Source organism: Macrobrachium rosenbergii, chromosome 53, assembly GCF_040412425.1.
Source record: "Macrobrachium rosenbergii isolate ZJJX-2024 chromosome 53, ASM4041242v1, whole genome shotgun sequence".
Lineage (NCBI taxonomy): Eukaryota > Metazoa > Arthropoda > Malacostraca > Decapoda > Palaemonidae > Macrobrachium > Macrobrachium rosenbergii.
The window spans coordinates 33,264,378-33,286,951 of NC_089793.1; the positions used below are offsets into that span (position 1 = coordinate 33,264,378).

The following is a 22,574-nucleotide window of genomic DNA, read 5'->3' on the forward strand; positions in this document are numbered from 1 at the left end:
CAGCATGGATCAACAAACGTACTGCAAGGCTTTCACTCACTATGGAAATTATTGATTAAATAGGTAAAACTGAATTTAGGAGAAAGTACCCGAAACCCTTAAAAAATAATATGAAAACCACAGCAAATGCCTAGCTTATGTATGCTCTTTTAACATTTCCCATTACCGACAAGCAAATCTGGTAGTAAGTGCTTCAAAATGATACGCAGTAGATAGATGACCAATTAAACTTTATCTCAAAAGCCCTTTGATGTACCATTACTTAATTTGTAATAAGGGCGATGCAGTAGATGTGCTGTTTCTACAAACGGTGGATCTTAAAGCCCAACATAAATTACACTCAGTTATTTCCATGACCAAGTTTTCCAAATTAGTATAATAATTTCACTTAGCAAATCTAGCAATTCTCTTTGTGTCGTGGTGACATTTTGTAAAGTTCTCTTTATTTTAAAATTGTTATAAATTATTCATGTCTTATTTCCCACAGTTAACAAGTAAAATATAAAAACTCCAGACTGAATGAATATCTGCAGTGTTCAGAATTTCAGTCAACTCTCTCTCTCTCTCTCTCTCTCTCTCTCTCTCTCTCCTCTCTCTCTCTCTCTCTCTCTCTCTCGGTTAGTTAAGAGACTTAACAATCTTTTCTCTCGTGCTTTTAAAACAAAATATTGTCCGAACTATGGCAAATTCATTCCCAATCATTTGACATGATCGAAAGAGAACAATTTACGATGGAGTACGAAAAAAACATCCTAAGTCTTGATAGATGGTTGTCGAAACATGCAGGGTAACAACTTTAAACATAAGCTGAGCACGTAGATACATTATTCGAAACAAAAAGGAGAGTGAGAGAACTCTCTTTACTCGGAATGTAGACTGAGTCGATAAATGGCTCAGGAGACATTTAGCTAAAGCACTGACCTTGATACTTTCTGACACTTCGCGGGTCATAAAATACCAAATCAGAGACTGAAATACCTTAAAAGATCCCAGCATGAATAAGAAACACTGGCTACCCGTGTAATTTTCGTAGCAGACTACAGTTCACCTGATCGACAAAATGATTATTTTACACAGCCATGTGCGAGCCGCTGAGTAAACTCAGAATCGTAAAAGACACACTCACAGACACACTGCAAAATTTCTCTAAAAAGCCACTTGGCCCTGAAAGATAAACTTAAACGATGTGAAAAAAGATTATTTCTCGAATGCTAAAAACGAACCGATAAAAGTTACAACGAATAAACTAGTAAATGTTGATAAGAATTCTGAAAAATCTAATATTCTAAAAATTCGTTTGAATCAATATTCATCAGTATATTTTAAGATCGGGGTAGATAAAAAGAAAGTAACTAGACTAAACTAAATTCCGGTTCTTTACTGGTAAATTAATTAGGAGGGCAGTTAGCATTCTTAATACAGATACTCCAAGCAACGCTTCTTTCGAAAATATACTTCTCTAGTTGTAAAGTTATGCAATTTCACTTGTTCTACATAAAGCAAAACTTCTTATAATACAGTCACGCCATGTAAATCTAAATCTTTATTGCAACTGCACCAAGTAAAATCGAACTCTCATGACCATTACTTCAATAAAACGTACTGCTATATTCTAATTACTCCAATTATCTGTGAATTCACAATATATTGAACCCTTGTATAGGACATTACTTCAGATACAAGGAGGACTGTTAGGCTTGTACTCATTTCCTAACCTAAACTTCGACAAAATATCTCCTATGTTTAGAGCCCAATTAAGGATGAGGTCAATCGAGCAAATGCCTCAAGAAGTTACTCAGCGTAAAGGTTACTTTGGATACATTTCTTGCGTGTAAAAGGATAATTCACAATACATTTATTGAGTGGAAAATGCTACTTCAGAAATCATTTGCTTTGAAGCATTTTACCCAACTTCTCTCATCACGAAACTTTACTTTTCAAAAATGTTTCACAGGTACATATTTCAAGATTTTACTATATTTTTATATTCACGAACTCAATTTCGTGTTCCTAGCGTACCTAAAGGATTATCCTGTAAAAGATCGTTCAAATCTTGATAAAAAAATGAACAATCATTGCTGCCTTTATAAAATATTCAGGAAGAAGAAGAGTATGTGTTTATCATACATAAAAACAATAAGCCTTTCTTTACTTTCTGATTTTTCTTCATGAAAGATTTTTCTTATTTGTTTGCAATGCTGAGTCTATGTTTTGCTTCACGATACCTATATTTGCATGCCTTCTCGAGAATTCATCATATACTGCATATTTATTATGAACCAGCCATACAGTCAGAATATTTGTAACTGACGAATTCCCTCTTCCAATGATTCGGGGTTTGTGAATAAAAGACACAGTCTAGTGGCAGATATCTATAAAAGAGTTCGTGATAATCCTGCGCATGGGGTGACCTCATTCTTGATTCATTAAGTTAAAGGTGAATTGGGAGCAAGACGTATCAGAGTTACTGTAAGATTTATGGATATCGTTAGGAAATGAGAAATTTCTTTCAATAGAACTAACAGCATATATATATGTGTATATATGTATGTATGTATGTATGTATGTATGTATGTATGTATGTATGTATGTATATATATATATATATATATATATATATATATATATATATATATTATATGTATATATATACATATATATATAATATTTATACATATACATACATACATATATGTGTCCATGTATGTATATATACTAATACAAATATATGTATATATATATATATATATATATATATATATATATATATATATAAATAGATATATATACAAATATGTATTTGTATATATAATATATATTACACATATGTATATATTGTATACATATGTTTACATGCAAATATGTATAAGTAAACATACATACACACATACATACATAACAAGTGGTGGCGACTAAAAGTACGTAAGTTAGTTTATAGCTGGTGAATATTTTTCGTGGTTTTAACATTTCACAAGCGCTAGAGATGTTTGGGCAGATGTTACCTTCTCAAGAGGGAATATCAGTTTTTTGATGATGTTTATCGTCTTTGCACAAGAAGTGATGTAGGTACAAGTTTGTAAGATACAAACACGGGTCCATAATGGAGATGATTAGGTTTGGATGATCTTGATAAAAGACTGTAGAACTTGTTCGAGTTTGAATGTTTGCGTGAGTAAGGTTTCATTGGTAAGTTGTAAATGTAAGCACCGAATGTGGAACAATGATTTAGGTGAAGCAAGAATCGGCAGGTGTAACTCAAAGTATTAGAAGAGGAGAGTATCTATACAAGCCAAGCAGGGATGCCAAGGGGGAAATGTTGAGCCAGTTCTCCTTTATGGAAATGAAATGTAGAGATGAACTGTTTGCGTGGTATATGTAGTGGAAAGGCATGAAATGGTGAAAAATGTATAGGCATGATAATGACGTAAGGTAAAGAAGTTAGTACGGATTCAGTAAGCTTTCAGGTATAATTCAGAAGTTATGGAAGAAAAGAGGAGACCAAAACTAGAAAAAAGCTGTATTGAAGAGGTTGAAAAAGCTACTTGAACAGGCTAATTGTGAAATTTATGAAGAAGCTACCATTGGAAAATTTTATGGATTTAAGATTCACCCGTTAATGTATGAGTGTAGCAGATATCACTGCCTTCCTTTTTTCACAGGAGCCGCTCTTATTACAGGAAGGGTTAAATGATAGTTCGTGTGTGTGTATATGTATGTGTATATATATATGTATATATATATATATGTATGTATATATATATATATATATATATATATATATATATTAATATATATATATATATATATATATTAATATATATATATATATATATATATATATATATATATATGTATATATATATATATATATATATATATATATATATATATATATATATATTTATATTAATAATCAAGAGAATTAAACAATGAGTAAACGATCTCTCTCTCTCTCTCTCTCTCTCTCTCTCTCTCTCTCTCTCTCTCTCTCTCTCCTCTCTCTCTCATTTGAGTCTGTGTGCACGGAAGGGCCATTTGTTCTTTTGAAGGATCGTGCAAGGCCGCCGTAGCCGTCACCGTTCCATTGCAGTAGCGTTTCTCTTCAGGTGCGTTGACATATAATTATTTTCCTCATTAAGTCTCGTTAAGATAAAAGACGCAGAGGGCATTACCGTAAGTCTGTCGTAATTCCACCTCTTCATTTCGCAGCTAAGTGTGATGGGTGGGTGTCGTTCCTCACCCCCGTTTGGACGCTTAATGTACGGTTGTCGGGCCCACGGTAAATTAGCCTTTGGTTACCTGTGGCATTGGCATCGCCTATTTTTCTGGGCAAACCTCCTTTCCGACGTTTGCCACACCCCCCACTAGCCATCATTTTTTATATACTTCAAAGAAACACGCACGAATTTTTTTTATACCTAAAATGAAGGCTAGATTATAATAGTTGAATTCCTGTTAAAATTCCTCGTACATTTTTTATACCTAAAGTCCTACGTATAGTTTTCCACTGTTTGAAGCATTTTCCCATCAAACACGCAAACAAACCAGTTACAGTAATCGTTTTCAATAACAAAGTCAAAACCAACTCAAGCTTATAATATAATGACTCATGTAACTATAGTGTTAAAAACATTTTTTCCATAAATTTCATTTTTATAATATAATGACTCATGAAACCATAGCGTTACAAACATAGAGTTTTTCTTTAATAAATTTTACTTTCAACAAGCCTTTGCCACTGTATCCCTCGAGTTGCTTGACAGAACTCAAAATTTGAAAGTGGCATAACTTTACATATTTTATGCAACCACGGAGAACTGTAGTTTAATTCAGTATAAACTGGTGAAAGCTGTCTTATGAAACCCTGTAGAAATTAGTTTTGTCTATTTTCTTTTCATAAGTCAAACTAATTCAGTCTAATGCTTTGTTCGCAAAGCATTAAATCCCTTATAAGTGCCCTTACTCATATTCTATCAAGTTATATTCCTAGAGCTATTGACAAGTGGTTGCCAAAATAATATTACCTTCTTTAGTGAAGTTTTGATTTATCTGCTTATTCAATATGATCTTCATTTGCATCATTGAAATTGTTGACGTCTGATAATGTAGAAGTCATCATTTGAGACATGTTTACCTTTAATCTTTAATGGTCCGACTTACTATAAAAAAAAGTTTGGGTAAGATGTCTGGGCAAAAATAAATATTTTCTCTAATTCAAGAGAACAGCATTTCCAGCACCCCTGACATTTAATCTACTCTACCAAGTAAAGTCTATACGAAAATCTCTCGTTTTACATCAGCTGCTTTTACAAGCACATAAATACAAACCCACTCAAGAGCGAGTGTGAGGACCCATCTGAAATAACTTCCACTTCCTCTTGTATTTTTATGTTTAGATCACACACTCGCATTCCTGCAAACACAACTTCCTCTGCGCGACCCAAGCAGCGGGCTGGAGTAAATCATTCTTTTTGCTCCTTGTGTCCAAACAGAAAGGCCAGAGAAAGACACATTTTTAGATGACCAAAAAATTGCGTTTTGAGATTCATGTCCTGCAAGATGGAGGGTTTTCTGGTGCCAACTTATTTTGCAGTTGAATTCTTCGTCATACACTCGTTTCTCTGCTCCTCCATACCTTTTCTAATTTTTTACCTCCCATTCATCCGACATTGGTTGTAATTTTATTCTTCTATGTACCTCTTTCTCATATTCACATTTTTCTCTTAATATTGCGGAGGCTTTCCTTTTGTAATTCATCTTCTCTTTTCATTCGTGGCTTTTATGCACTTTCGCCCATTTTTCATGTACATTCCCATTCATCCTATTATTACTGTTCTTCCTCCATTCACGCTCTATGAAAAGAAGGAAGAGAAAACTCATTTTAAAGATGAAAAAAAATCTAGCGCAGAGCGGAAACTCGAGGTAGTCCCACTGTAAGCCTAATATAATGTTAAGAGCTCTTTCTATACGTACAATTCAAAAAGCCACGTGTTTAACTAGAATTCAGAGAAAATCTTCAGCACGTAGAAATCTAAGAGTGATATACTTAACTAATATTCTGAGAATTATTTCACTACGTTTAATGATAAGAGATCTCTTTGAATGGAATTCTATGAATGGGTAAAATTTCCTGTTCTTTTTTCTGAAATGCATTCTAAATGATCCTAGCTAAGAGGGGAAAAATACTATTCTCAACCTACAAAATTCTAAATAACATGATTTTAACACTTATAAAAAGGATTTTAATATTAAAATGCTCAATACTTATTAAGAAAAAGTAGGTCAACGTTTACATAATAATAAATAAAGGGAAAAGGGGATTTTTTATACCTTTATAAGCAGAAGGGCTTGGGCATTCTAGGTAAATATTTTCTTATTCATATTACATTCGACCCTCATTGTTAACTATATACAAATTTCACTCACTGCCAGTGCGAATTCTGAAATGAGATCAATTTTCAACATAACTTTAAAGACGATTTATAGTAATTCTTGAATAATGAATTTCTATTTCCTTTATAATAACTTATTGTTATTCGGATGATACAAGCGCGCACCAACTGGATGTGTGTGTAGAAATACAGACTACGACTTTCGTAAAGCTAACACACTGTTTTTTCAATAGTTTTTCGTTGCACAGGTCGATAACGCAGGTAGCCTAATGCCGTAACCTAGTCAATTCCCAGTGGAAAACGAAGGAGGAAAGAATGGAACTAACCCTAGTAGGGGAAATAAAAGCTGAAAGAACCAAAGATTGGATACAGAATAAAAAGGCAGTCTCCTGAACCAAGTAATCCTCTGAATTCTACACAGCACATGTTGAAAGTTTTGGTCCGAACAATGTTAAAATTGTGCAATGAAATAGTCACCCAAATAGCAACAACAACAAGAAAAGGGGAGCGTAGGAAGATAAGGAAGAGAGGCGACAATCACTATCAAACAAGTTTTTTTTATCCTAACCTATGGGTATAGGAAACAAATGAAAGGCAACTAAATTTGAATTCAACATTCTGAGCAGGCAAGAATAAGTAAAATATATAAATCTAAACGACTGAATTCTGGAAAATATCTGGCAACCAAATAAAATATACTTTTTCTAGAAAATAATGATGATAGAAGTGACTGGTAAAGTGACAATATTCATCTACAACAAATTACAGTTCTTCAAACTGCCGATAAAAAGCAGTAATTAGACAATGAGTGCAAACAACAGAGGGAGACCCTGTAGGGTAAAGACTAAATATGAAGGGCTGGATTAAATGAATTCAGATTTTCCAGGATTACACCATCCACCACATAGTACTAGATATGAAGTTATTTCCAACAATTTTGCTATAGAACGGTCAGAAAAAGAGACAGGCTGCACAAGTCGTGAATTTAAAGGAGAGAGTTGAAGAAGGAACAAAATCCTGAAAAACACATTAGCTTTGACAACGCTACCAAAAGCATTGCCAGAAGACTAGATATGACCTTACAGAGAAAAAGCAGTGAAGCCTTAAGCAAAACCCTGTCTTACATGGCCTCAGATGGAATTTAGTTAACTCGTTTGCTTAAATCTGCAATGATGACAACAGATTCCCTGAAAGCCCAGACAGGTGATTAACAAACATCAGCAATTGATAACAGAAAATCCCCAGTGTATCTTTGTCTTATTTGTGCAAAACTATTTTGAACAGTCACCTACTGAGCTGAGGTGAGTGTCCTCTCAAACTAAATTTTCATCGAAAAGTCTGAAGGTTTCATTATTGTGCCCTGGCAATATACAGGTCAACAATACGCCAAATTTCCAAACTTTAGGTTGTCATGGCACGATAGTGAAGCATTTAAACTCGATGGCCGCGGCAATACTTTCCCTAACATTCATTCTGGAGATCAACAATAGCAGAGACCTTAACTTGAATATTCACAATATATTGTTTTGGCTACACACACACACACACACGCACACACACAAATAAATAAATAAATATACATATTATATATATACACATATATATATAGAGATAGAAAGATAGATTGAGATAGACAGACATATAACCAGAGGTAGATAAATCCGCATTCGCCCCACGAAGAAAAACCGAAATAAAATTTAAAAATTATTAGGGTGGGTCACCCAAATCCTGGCTGGCTGTAAGTAATGGGATAAGAGGTTACTGTGTGTGTGTGTCTGTGCGTGTGTGTGTTGCGGGGGCTGTGCCGGGCAGCTCCCCCTCCCCCTCCTCTGCTGGTGTAACGTGAGACGCATGTGTGCCCAACATTTCTACTTATTACTATCGTCCTCTCCTTGAGCATTCCGCGTTGTTTTGGACGTTGTTTATTTGGCCTTCTCTTGTTCCACTGGTGGTGTTTAGTCTTCTACCTGAGGCAATGTTTTATATATGTTTGTTTTTATAGCTCACTCTTGCTTCTTCGGTATACAGCTTTCCAATTTGCTTCCATTTTCTTTATGGTCATAATCATTATCATAATATTGGTAATGCTATTCAATATTACCAATAAGAATCACGGCTACTGACTGTTACCATTGTTTTTTCTGATTAATATTAAAAATAACGATTGCCATCATCATCGTTATTATTATATTATTATTATTATTATTATTATTATTATTATTATTATTATAAGCCTCATCCAGCTTGTTAGATTTATCACTTTTCTCCCGAACGCTTTTTAAAATTCTCCTCACTGCCTTGGGAACAATTGCAGTAAGTTATTTCATACTCTCGAGTTTTTCGTTTGGCTGCTATTTTTATTTTCTTTTTGTTGGGAAGGGGTTGGGTATGACTCTTTTTTTACACAACCTTGTTGTTCTATTTGCAGAAGTCTCACAGATCAGAATGCATTTCAAGGAAGATAAATTTACGTTTCTAATTTTCGTTTTCAACACAGATTCATTCTGTCACTTGACGTTCTCTATTCACCGGCAGCGATATTTTTCCATCTGGTTTCATTAACAAAAATGTTTATCCTTATAATAGTTTTCTTTATTTTTTTCATCGTAAAACATGTACACACGCTAAGTTAAGTATATCTTAGTTTAACCAGACCACTGAGCTGATTAACATCTCTCCTAGGGCTGGCCCGAAGGATTAGACTTATTTTACGTGGCTAGAACCAATTGGTTACCTAGCAACGGACCTACAGCTTATTGTAATCCGAACCACATTATGACGAGAAATGAATTTCTATCACCAGAAATAAATTCATCTAATTCTTCACTGGCTGGGCGGAGACTCGAACGCTGGGCCAACAGCGTGCTAACCGAGAGCTCTAGCCACCCCTCCAAAGAAGAACTGTGTACACACATATATATATATATATATATATATATATATATATATATATATATATATATATATATATATACATATATACATACATATACATGAAATAAACACACACACACACACATATATATATATATATATATATATATATATATATATATATATATATATATATATATCTATATATATATATATATATATATATATATCTATATATATATATTATATATATATATATATATATATATATATATATATATATATATATATATATATACTGTATATATCAGTAGAAGGATCCACAGTGATATCTTGTTTAGACTAAATTAAGACCAAATAAAAAAATTTAGTTTTGCTAGAAATCTTTACAGAGCTTTAAAGTCTTGCAACAATAAATCCATCCTTCTACTGGACTTGATAACTATATATATATATGTGTATGTATATATATATATATATATATATATATATATATATATATATATATATATATATATATATATATATGAAATGAACACATGGAAACGATATCTTCACAAAAAAGTCTTTGTAAAGTGAGCTTAAAGTCCAGGGCATTTGTCCGAATTGCTAATGCCCTGGACTCTCACTCTTTCGAGTGAACCAGGCAATTCAGACCTGGTGGTGAGTCAGAAATTATATATATACATAATATATATATATATATATATATATATATATATATATATATATATATATATATATATATATATATATATATATATATATATATATATATATATATATCTGCGTAATTTAGTGGTGAAAGAACAACTCAATGTGAGGTTCTATGTACTTATAACCACCATTACTCCGCATAATGTACAAATATTTGCGATTCGAAGACGTGATCTCAGAGAACGGAACAGAACATGGGTACGCTCCGCCAAAAGTCAGTAACCCTGTGTTGGCCTTTACGCTGGAATACACACCTTGCAGTCTGTCGATTGCAATGATTCACAGTCGAGGCTGTTAAAAATCCATATGGCCAACAACCTATTTGCAAAATATTTGCTCAGAATTGAAATATTATATATTTTCATACATGTAAAAAAAAAAAATATATATATATATATATATATATATATATATATATATATGAAAATATATTATATATATATACATATATACAGTGTATATATACACTGTATATATATAAAACTATATATACATATATATATATATATATACATATATATATATATATATATATATATATATATATATATATATATATATAAATTTTATATACATATATGCACGAAATCACAGGTTACTTGAAACAGCATGCAACGCCCTTTAAGAAAAACAAAGCAGAAAATATGAAACAAAGAAGAACGAACAAATGATGCTTACATCAGAAGCGTTCTAATTTTGGTCTAGTAAGGAAAGAGTAAAGGCAACCTAAAACCATGATTAAAATAGCTTTAAGAAATGGGTTCTTTGATTGTCCGCATCATTACATGTCAAATAATCCTAGTAAACGTGAAGTATCAGCTGGCTTTATGACGGACCTAATGAGACTTGTCCACTAAATTCGGCTTCCTCCAATGATCCAAATGAGGATTGATATTTCTGACCTTACATTTGAATTTTACGCTATAAATATGTATAATAAAAATCCGCATTGTATAGAAAATTGTAATACTATGTAAAAGATAAAAACAAAGACTTTCAAACACCTGAACGGTGTTCCTCATCAGCCTTCAAGTACTTAAAGTCTTTATTTTTAACTTTACATAGTAATGCAATTTACTATATAATGTGGATTCTTATTGCACAAATGTTTTTCACGAGATTTTGAATTTCTTAATACTATACTTTATTATGACATGACAAACGAAGCGAAAGAATCATTTTGGTTGCATACCAGTTTATACTGTGACAAGTGTTATTAGTGAGACTGAAAGTAACCTAAGAAAGTTCTCATTGATGAACTAAATATTGTCTGACAACGATGCTTAGGACTTCAAGATACTTCCTATATGTCAGTGGTTAACGTTCCTTATTATTTATGATGAACCCTGATTTCAAAGAAGCAAAACAACTCACTTAGTTTCTTTTAATCAAAACTGGACAAATGCTGTGCTTGTTCCAAATATTAACAACATTGCAAAGCAAAACTGGTAGTTCAAAAATTTAAGCAAAATATATGTTATAATTTAGGTATAAAACTAAGGGATAAATGTAGCTAAATAGCGGACATGTTAAGACCACCATCAAAATGTTGCAGAAAGCCTGATAAAAGTGCATTAATATTGCATTGTCAAACGCGCATCAAACGTGAGGTGAATCACTTAGATTCGATACAGCGAACTTTCGTGATCAGTATAATACACCGGTGACCTGGTTTTATTATGATGGTAATTCCTCAGCCCTACCCGTCACAATTCCTTTGAACTTCAGTCAGACTGCTTCAGTAACAAGCGCACTATGCACTATATCACGCCACTTACCCATATCTCAGTCACAACTTCTCCACAACCTCAAAGGCATTATTGACTCCCCCCCTACCTCCATGGCACTCCTGGAACCAATATTATCACGGCTAGAATTCACTTCAACGGTTGCAATCCCTGATTTACAAAACGACTGAATTCTGGCAGAGCTGGACATTTTTAAAATTAGCCATTCCGAAAGAAACTAATAGGAGTTTTCCGCCCGGTGTACAGCCGTTATATCACAGGAGATAAGCGCTGGGCCCACTTTAATTTGGCTTTCATAAACGGCGGAATGATATCAGAGGACGCCTCCCTTCCTGGAACACAGCGTGTGTAAATTCTGAAGGAAATGACTTGCCATCTACCTGATTATTTAAGTCGTAATGACGGCCTGAGTACACACTTCCTTGCACTGTCAATCAAGGGGCGCAATTTCAGCTCGTAAAAATCGTGACAACTCTATTTAATTCTCAGAAAGAAATGAAGGTTCCTCGCAGAATAATTCGTGAGTATCGAGATATGTCAGGGAGTTTGACTTGCTTTGAAAACCAATGATCTTTGGTTAGGAAAAGAGTAAGTGCAAAAGATGAAATAAGAGCAACGCTATGTACGAAAATGGAAAGATCAACTAAGTAAATTTAATCATAACTAAAGAATGAGGAAACATGTGATAGTAAACAAGAACTAAAATGCAAAGGTCATCTTAAGAAGCAAAATTATAATAAAACCGAAAGAAAATAAGACACACATCGTGAAATACGGGATAAAAAACGCAAGGGATATAATGACCAATAAAAAACTGTAAAAGCGGCGGTAATGAGCTTATTTTCCAGTTCTTCAAGATGAACGTTATTTACATGAAGTATCTTTTAATAATTATGTTCAAACATTTGATGTGATTATCATCTCTATAAAAGGTCATTCCATTGTTTCTTCTGGTGAAAATTATCATTATAGCTCAGTACTTATGCAGTTATATTATCAATCATCAACGACCTTAAGCTCGTTGCATATGAGAATACATAGACATGGTGACACACACACACACACACACACACACACACACACACACACACACACACACACACATATATATATATATATATATATATATATATATATATATGTGTGTGTGTGTGTGTGTGACCTCCTTGTGATTAAGGTAATATCACAGGCTCTTCATTCTTCCCTTTGGATATCGGCTTCGTAGTCAAGCATATCTGTGCTTGAAGTTAAGAGGGCATTTGGCTATTAGAATTACATATGTCTGGTAAAGTGACCAGTAGATTCTGCATATATATATATATATATATATATATATATATATATATATATATATATATATATATATATATATATATATATATATAATCTGTAACATTCACTGGGTCCAAATGCAAATGCCCGTAAGTCGGAACCATGTTTCATCGGCATATTCTGATCGGGAACCCACAATCAATCGACAAGTACGAACGCGCTTCCTGCTTACCGACTTAGCGTTAGACCTACATGATAGTCATGGGAAAGGGAATGTATTTCTGTTTTATATTAAAAATACCTCATGATGGAAATAGACAAAAAACTTCTGATCTAGCTAATTCTATATTTCCATACCAAACGAAAATAAAACTGATATAGTCTTGAAGAAGTTACTTGGTAAAGCTGGTAGCAACACGTTTCATAAAATCGGATGAACGAAGTCAACAATGCATTTTTCTTCTTTCCTTATTCAAGACAGATGAATTTAGGATACATCAACTCTTGACTGCTCCAGTTACTCTAAACAGTCTACATGTAAAGCACACAATTTTTTTTTTTTTTTTGTCAGGAATGCTATGCGCTTGCATTCTCACTAAGGTTCTTCTAGTCATTGTCCTGCATACATGACAAATTTTATTTATAGTATCCTACAAACTGTATGCTCATATGTGTGCGTTGTAACTAAGTTTAGGCTAGTATCTGAGTTAGACGACACTTTTGATCACTAAGTGTAAATCTGAAACTACTCTATATATTTCCTCTACAATGTAAAATCATAGTGTTCTAATTTAATCATTTGAATTAAACAAAATGCTGCAAGGTCTCCGCTCACGGTTTGTCAGATTGTACTGCCAACCAGACCTTATCATGTCTGTGGAGGAAGAGGGGCGCGGGGGGGGGACGCATAAGTCTACCTGCTGAATCATTAGTGGCCAATGAGTGTTTCCCTAGGTCCCAGCTCGGGTGGAGATGGGGCTTAAAAGCTGCTTATACGTGTATTTTGTTAAGTCTCAGGACATTGTGCGACAGGCAATAATAACCTATCCTTTGACTCTGCCTCCCATGGGAAGCCTTAAACCTCATGATTATGATAAGCTGATCAGGATGTTTCCTGGCAGAAAAACTACGAGAAAAGTAGTGAAGATATATTATAATAAAAAACGCCAGGAAGAAAGCATTACCTACAAAAACCATTGTTCGCCTTACTGCACTGGATTTTAGTCATCCTAATCAGTGGTGAAAATATTCAATATAAATATTTTTTTCATGAAAACACTGTAAAAAACATGTTGATGGCAAACTATCTTCAACAAAGTGGCAACATTGTTTATAAAATCCCATGTAATGACGGTGATTCACTTTATTTGTGCCAGACGAGTAAGGAATTAAATGTTAGAATAAAACAACGTAAACATTCATTTAGGCTGGCCAAAAGAATATTAATGCTGATGTACACTTCGGTCAAAGATCACAAATGAATTGATTGGTCACGTAATTCACATATGAAGTGACTGGTCACATAATAACTAAATAATAAAATATACCAAAATTGTCTATAGAAACCCATTAGAATTTACGTTAATAACACTAAGAAATGAAAATAATACTAATTCCAGGGCATATGCTCTGATACTATATATATATATATATATATATATATATATATATATATATATATATATATATATATATATATATATATATATATATATATATATATATATATATATATATATATATATATATATATACATTTATATATTCATATATGTATTTACATATATATGTATATATGTATATATATATATATATATATATATATATATATATATATATATATATATATATATATATATATATATGTATATATAACATAATAATCTTACAAAACATGAAAATAAACTGGGAAAAAGAAATAGCATTCTCTCTCTCTCTCTCTCTTTCTCTCTCTCTCTCTCTCTCTCTCTCTCTCTCTCTCTCTCTCTCTCGCACACACACGAATGTATGCACACCTTATTAACATCAATTCTCATCTCTCGCCTACCCACCCACCACTCTCTCTCTCTCTCTCTCTCTCTCTCCCAATCTTTACTTTGTCCCTTTCCTATTCTTCTCGTGTCTCTGTCACTCTCTTCCCCTGCTCGCTTTCATTTTCATTACAGTGTCTGCCGCGTTATATACGTTGACCATTACCGAGGCAAAAACATTTTGCGTAAGAGTTCTTAGCCTGGCACGGAATGTTCATATCGCCTAAATTATGCAGTGTGGCCGAGAAGAGAGAAAATTAGAAAACACGATGACTTTTTCCCCAAAAAGTAACAAAAAGAGCGAGAGAGACTTCCGTTCCGGATGCGACGGAAAAGGATTTCGGCTTTAAAATGAATACGCCTACAGTTCGTTGTCTTTCAAAGATAAATTTCTTTAGTATCTCAACGACGCTAAAAAAAAAAATAATAATAATGCTGATTATGTGCCACAGAGACACTGAATTGGATTGCACTAGTCTTTATTTTTTGTGTTATTTCATCTGACCTTAAATGCTACCTATTTCCTAATACTTGCCATTCTTTCCCAGTTGAGTTATTATCCAGATTTTCATTATTATTATTATTATTATTATTTATTATTATTATTATTATTATTATTATTATTATTATTATTATTATTGCAAGCTTGTTGGCGTGCGATGATACCCGGCGCTGCTGTCTCCCCTACCCTCCCGATCCCCCACTTACCCCGCCACCAACCGGGGCGGACAAACACGTTTGCAGGAGGAGGGTGGATGTCTCCCCTACCCTCTCGTTCCCCTACCTACCCCGCCCCAACCCGGGGAGGACAAATCGGTCTGCAGGGGAAGGGTGGCACTGTCATGCCTCCCCTACTGCATCCAGGGGAGGACAAACAAGATCCACTCAGATTTCATTATCATAGATTATTACCAAGCAGAACAATCACAACTTCTCTACAAATTAATGTCTGGTCTGATGAATTTAGTGACTGAAAACTGTAGCACAATATTGTCAAAGGAGTTGGACAGCTAGTCAGAAAGAGACAAAAAGAAAAAAAAAAAAAACACGAACGTGTGAAAAATAAGTGGATAAAAGTGTGCCATCTGGGGTTGTAAACTTTTAATACATCAAAACTGAAGCTCTTGAGTTTCACTCTTGATATTACCACAATTCAGGACATTGTAGCCAATCTGGGTCAGGCACTGGTAGGCAGTGTTCCATTAGATAATGCTCTCATTATCTGACCTTTCTCTCAGGCAAATACTCTAAGTCAATTTTTTGTGTTATAAATAAGAGGGTTTCGTGAGTCGCTCTTCTTTCTACCTTGTTTCTCGTTTTCTATATTCACATATTCATGTTGCCTTATAAGGCTAAACATAGAAATGAATTTTACCAGGCAAGATCAATTAGTAAATACATGGGTACAATTATTCAGCATGTATGTACGTATGGTGTTTTACACACACACACACAAACACAAACACACATATATATATATGCATATGCATATGCATATGCATATATATATATATATATATATATATATATATATATATATATATATATATATATATATATATATATATATATATATAATTCTGAGATATCGAAATATTTTGGCATTATTGTTTCACAGCGGTGGTTTCAATCAATGTTGTTCATGGTTGAGTACAACACACAAGAATTTGTCCCCAGATCACTGAAAATGTAAGTATTTAGATTACATGGAAGGACAACAAAGATGGTTATAAGAGTACAATATTAAGATATATTTCGTGGATATGTTATTGCAAAAGAATTATGTCACAGTCAGTGGGCTAGTTTTTTTTTTTTATTATGATAAAGGAATGGCACTGAGAGTATGTCATCGCGCGGCTTACATTTATCATCGTAGAGCCGGGCTGAAAACGAAACAGAAATTTATCTTAATAAAAGTATACTAGAGGAATCCTATTTTTTTGCAACGAGTGTCTAAGTAGTATATATATATATATATATATATATATATATATATATATATATATATATATGTGTGTGTGTGTGTGTATTATTGTATATATATATATATATATATATATATATATATATATATATATATATATATATATATATATATACATATATATATATATGTGTGTGTGTGTGTGTATTATATATATATAGATATATATATATATATACACACACACATTCTACTTAGTCGTTGCAAAACAACAGGATGCCTCTTGTACACTTTTATTAATACAAATTTCTATTTCGTTTTTTCAGCCCGGCTCTAAAATGATAAATGTAAGCCGCGCGATGACATACTCTCAGTGCCTTTCCTTTATCATGATAAAAATTTTGAAAAAAGCAGAAAAGCAGCCCACTGACTGTGACATAATTCATTTGGCCAACTATCCACTGAATATTTGATCTTGATATTGCACTCTTATTACCACCCTTGCTCTACTCCGATGCAGTCTAAATAGTTAAATTTGCAGTGTTCCGGAACTAATTATTGTTTGTTGTGCTCAACCATGAATAGCACTGACTGAACACCAAGCTTTGAAACCAAATGGCAAAACATTTCCACATCTCAGAGAAATGTCAAGGTATTTATGCATTTGCAGATTATATATGTTAAATGCAAGATCAATACTCAAACAGTTGTATCGTTAGTTCTATCCGTTAGCTCTTTTAGCCTCGTATATTAAAATGGACACGATAGATCAAAGAAATTCTAGTAAAACCTTTGAAAATTTCCTGTAAATTAAAAAGGACCTGACAGTTATTCATTTTTCCATTTCGAAGGACACAAAGAACGTCACAGCAATTTTCTGTAAACTTTCGTAATGGAGCGCATCACGATTCCAGGCAAGTTCCTCTCCATCATTCTTCTATCTTCCATTCGATCCATTCGAAATTAAAATTACACACAGAACACGGTGGAGTAATGTGCCAACATTCTCTGAAAAAGTAAACCGAAATCGCAAAAAATATATCTACTGTATATTTTTGTCGTTCTTACAGTGATGCAAAGTATCCTAAAGAATAACTAAGTATCAAATTATTTAATCACTTAATTAATACATACCAAATACATGATATCAAGAGTATATAGTGAGAAAAAAAAACAAAGAGATTGCAAATAAAATAAACCAAACTTTTTTTTCAAGTGAATATTCTCTCAGAAAAGGTGAATTCATATTCAACGTACTTTTTGTATATGCACACAGATACGTTATACATACACACACACACACACACACACACACACACACATATATATATATATATATATATATGTGTGTGTGTGTGTGTGTGTGTGTGTGTGTATGTATGTATGTATGTATATGTATATGTACATATAATATGAACGTTGGATACTTAAGGCTTAACATTAATCTCAGTGTACGCTCGGTCCTCGTAACCCGTTACTACTATTTTTCCATTGTTCGCTGCGAGCTTGTGTCCGTGCATGTAAATAATTCCATTTAATAAAACACATTTGCATATGAATGCCAAGGTGTAAAAAGCTTTCTTAAACGGGCTATACCATCAGGAAGAAATCCGTTTCCTACAAGCGTTTACTAAGAGACAAGTTTTACCATATAACTGTATTAAAGTAGATCCTGTGGTAATTTTACTTCTTTATTACCACTGCCACGCCGACCGTTATTTGTAAGATGTCCCATTTGTATGTAGTCTTCTACTAGGCTTATTGCTCAGAGAACGCGATATTCACCAGGATAAGAAATTCTTGCTGTCATGGGAATCGACGCTACATGTTATTATTAAATTCTTTAATTAACGGGTTTCTGTCATTTTTCCCGGTCATGATGATGACCATGGGTCACTAAAACGCGCCTCACTTGCCTTGAAATACGGTGATAAAATCCAACCACATGGGTAAACAGCTGCTTTTACTTGTTTTATAGAAAAGTGGGTGAACGATTATATATAAATTAGTTATAACCAAAAAGAAAGTTGCGATGATCAGTGTACCCCCAAGTCATTTATTTATCGCATACATGAGCAATTTCAAAATACATCTTGGATTCCCATCGTAATGTAAAGAAATCTTTTCCTGGATTATAATCACCGTTCTAAATAATAACAAAAAAAAAACGTCGTTTCGAACTTTCTAGCTAGCACAGTTAGACAGGCAGACACATTGAATCCAAATCAAAACTCCCTTGGAGGAGGGAACAAATTCATCATAATGTTGTTGTTGTCCTGTGGGTAATTCATGATGCTGAAAAATTATCAGGCCATATGAAAAATAGACAAAGGAACGGAATTTTCTATGATAAAAAGATGTGTTTTATTTTCTGCAAACGGTCAAGAATTGAAGGAATCAGAAGTGTTGTAAACACAGTCGAGAAAAAATGAGATTTTACAGGAAAAGAAATCACGGTATTAAAGAATTTCTCTTAGGATATAGAAAGTAATGATACAGGGCATATCGTGCAGATCAACATCTGAAAACATCAGTCATTAAGCCACCAACAGGGGTAGCGTAAACTAAATGTGGCTACCCGTGATGACTCAGCTGCTCCATGAATATAATAAATAAATGAAAATCAGATACTAAAACTAAACTAAAAGGAGTGGAATTGTAAGAATAAAAAAATACTTATTACTGTTTAAGAATAAGGCAATGGAAATAAGGCTAAGAACAGAGGCAAAGAACTGTAAGAAATGATGTAACTCAAAGTAATTCACGAAATCTAAGTTCCGTAAAAACAGATCATGAAAGAGGTGAAAAGATGTATAAACATTTAGCAATGGTTTTGGCATATGGAGGGAATGAAGGCCGTTCGGTTGGTGAAAAGACTGTATATTCAGGAAATGTTGGGAAGGAGGAGGAGGAGGAGGGAAGACTAAAAAGGCGATGTATAGAAGGAGGGGATGAGATGGAGGAACGGAAGGGCCTCAGTATGCATGAAGTATGAGAGTGCGTGCGAGGTATCGTGGAATGGTACTAATGAGCATTCTATGTTAGGGCACACAGTGCCTAATGTTGCAGAAGTTCTCCTTAAAGGGTTTTTCATCCTTGATTCAGTAGCTAAAGGAAAAGAGTGACAGTGATTTCTGACCTGTAAATATCTTTACTGGATAATCGTTTTTTATGTACTGAATAAATAAAATATGTGTTAATGTTCAATAATGCTAAGAAAAATGTGCAAGCATAGAAAAGAACATTAAAATATATTATCATACAAAACTGTGCTCTCTTAGAGACGAACTGAATACCATATCAACACACAAACCTATGCAAACATAAACACGAACCGAATATGATGAATATTTACACACAATACTACCTATGAACAGACAAGTACAGAATGAAGTGGATCCCTGAGGAAAAAATCCACACAAAAAATGCTAATATACACATTCAAAAAACGCAATTATCCAACCACACAGATAAAACCTGTATCAAGTAGAGTCATAGCGACTTTCGTAATGATTCTCCAACTGCGTTGCTCCGGCGATAGTCTGCTTTAAAACAAACACCTCAACAAACTTTTATTCTATGGAACAGGAAAATGTATGAATAAGTATTCTGGCAAATTGCTTCCCGTGTTTGCTCTTGTAAGAGTTACAGATAACTGAATAGGAAATTAAACAATGTGCGGCTAGAGTTTACATTACCTGTTTACGGAATTACTCGAAGAGTTGAAAAAAAAACAGTGAGTGAGGACAGGAGGAAAAAGTAAGGGAATGTTGCCGTAGAATGCATAAGGTTTTTTTCCTCTGTGAGGATACTTTGCCATTTCAGGTGACCAGAGTACATTTGTGTTTCCTATAACAGAGTGGATTTTATCAGTGTTGAGTGGATGATTCGAGTTCTCCGAAGTGCAGCTTCCATGACTAATGTGATCTGAAGTCATAACAACCTTCCGTAGTCAGAATATTAAAAAATAAGTAGTATAGCAGTTATTAACTTTATCATATCAACTGCTGATTTTATCATATCAACTGCTGATTTAATAAAAAGAATATGCTTTTCTGTTGCCGCCAGCCTCTTTTGCTGAATGTCAGGAAGCCTTCAAGTATATCATAAGTCTTTTCTATCTGTTCAACAGAACTGGGACATCACGTAATTTACCCAATGACAAACATACTCGACCAAAAACAAAAACCCACCTTGAATATAATATAAATGGAGTATTTACCTGTACCTTCCTCTTCCCCATTTTACCAGTTTCCTAAAACACTTTACTTCTAAACCACCTTGTATAAGAAATACGGAGAATCACGTGCTTCATCCCAGAGCTTAAACGAAAACTTGATCGTGAAATTCCAATTCACCAATCGATTTCAGAATATGCCATGGAATGAATACTGAATATGGTCGATTATCATCGCTATGAATACTGTTAAACGGAAAAAAAAATTCTTTTATATAAATCTGATCTTTGTTGTGGTTTCTCCTACTGTCATTTATAACGAAATCAACAGAGATTCGGTCCATGTTTCATAACAGGAAGGTCTGGTTATGTAGTAAACAAAAGTGAAACAATTGAAATAATGGCAGCTTTCGTTCGCTCAGTCTTGGACAACAATGAAAATTATTGCAACAGAGGTTTAAGTAATAATTAACATTTTGGCCATTGTCTCTGTTCTTTTTACGCATAGGGTAATTTTACTTATATTGCTACTTAATTGTTACGTAATATGGCGTGATAACGACTATGGTTATGGATGCCAGACATCAGTGATGATTCAAAACTATACACTAAGTTGTGTCCTAAAACACCACCTTGACTCTGATCGTCAAAAAAACCTGCGTTAAAACGAAAGGCGTCTCAATATTGAACAATCAAATAAAAAAAAAAAATGAAAAACCTCACCAAGTTAAACGTACAAACACTTTTTAAGATCAAAGATTTAAAAATAGCCTCACGTCCAAGGGAACAATTTAAAATCAAACAACGTAAAAATAATGTACTGGTGGGAATTATGAACATCTGACAGCAGTCCAGCAATAAAGCTTTTGAATGCAAAAGAAATATTAATACGTTAGCTATCAAACTTTAATCCTTTTATCCTTTTTCAACATCAAGCAACCCAGTGTACGCAATTTTTAACTGCATCAATTATTTTTTCTTTTTCAATTTGTAACTTGAAATATACAGTATAAACAAATGTAAAGGACCAGAAACAGATTTTTCACCTGAAAAGAATGTATCACGACATTTAGTCAAAGGAAATATATTTAAAGTACTTTATATATATATATATATATATATATATATATATATATATATATATATATATATATATATATAATTCTTGATACTAATACCTCGATTCTATATACATACATATGTATACATAATATATATATATATATATATATATATATATATATATATATATATATATATATATATATATATATATATATATATATATATATCAAAACAGAGATAATAATGTTAAAAATATCAGTAAAGCACTGAATTATTATTCAATAGTCTATCGATATCCACCATAATACCACTGTGTCATATCCAGCATCCTCCAGAGCAAAATCGAAATAAATATCAGTCTCCACGCCAAAAGAA

At 33.3% G+C, this 22,574-nt stretch overlaps 1 protein-coding gene across 2 annotated transcripts in view; it reads right to left on the bottom strand.

Annotated features, from left to right (window-relative positions):
• LOC136834403 (carbonic anhydrase-related protein 10-like) overlaps positions 1 to 22,574 on the bottom strand; it is a 639,930-nt gene that overhangs the window by 491,529 nt on the left and 125,827 nt on the right. The gene's annotated exons all lie outside the window — the stretch shown is intronic.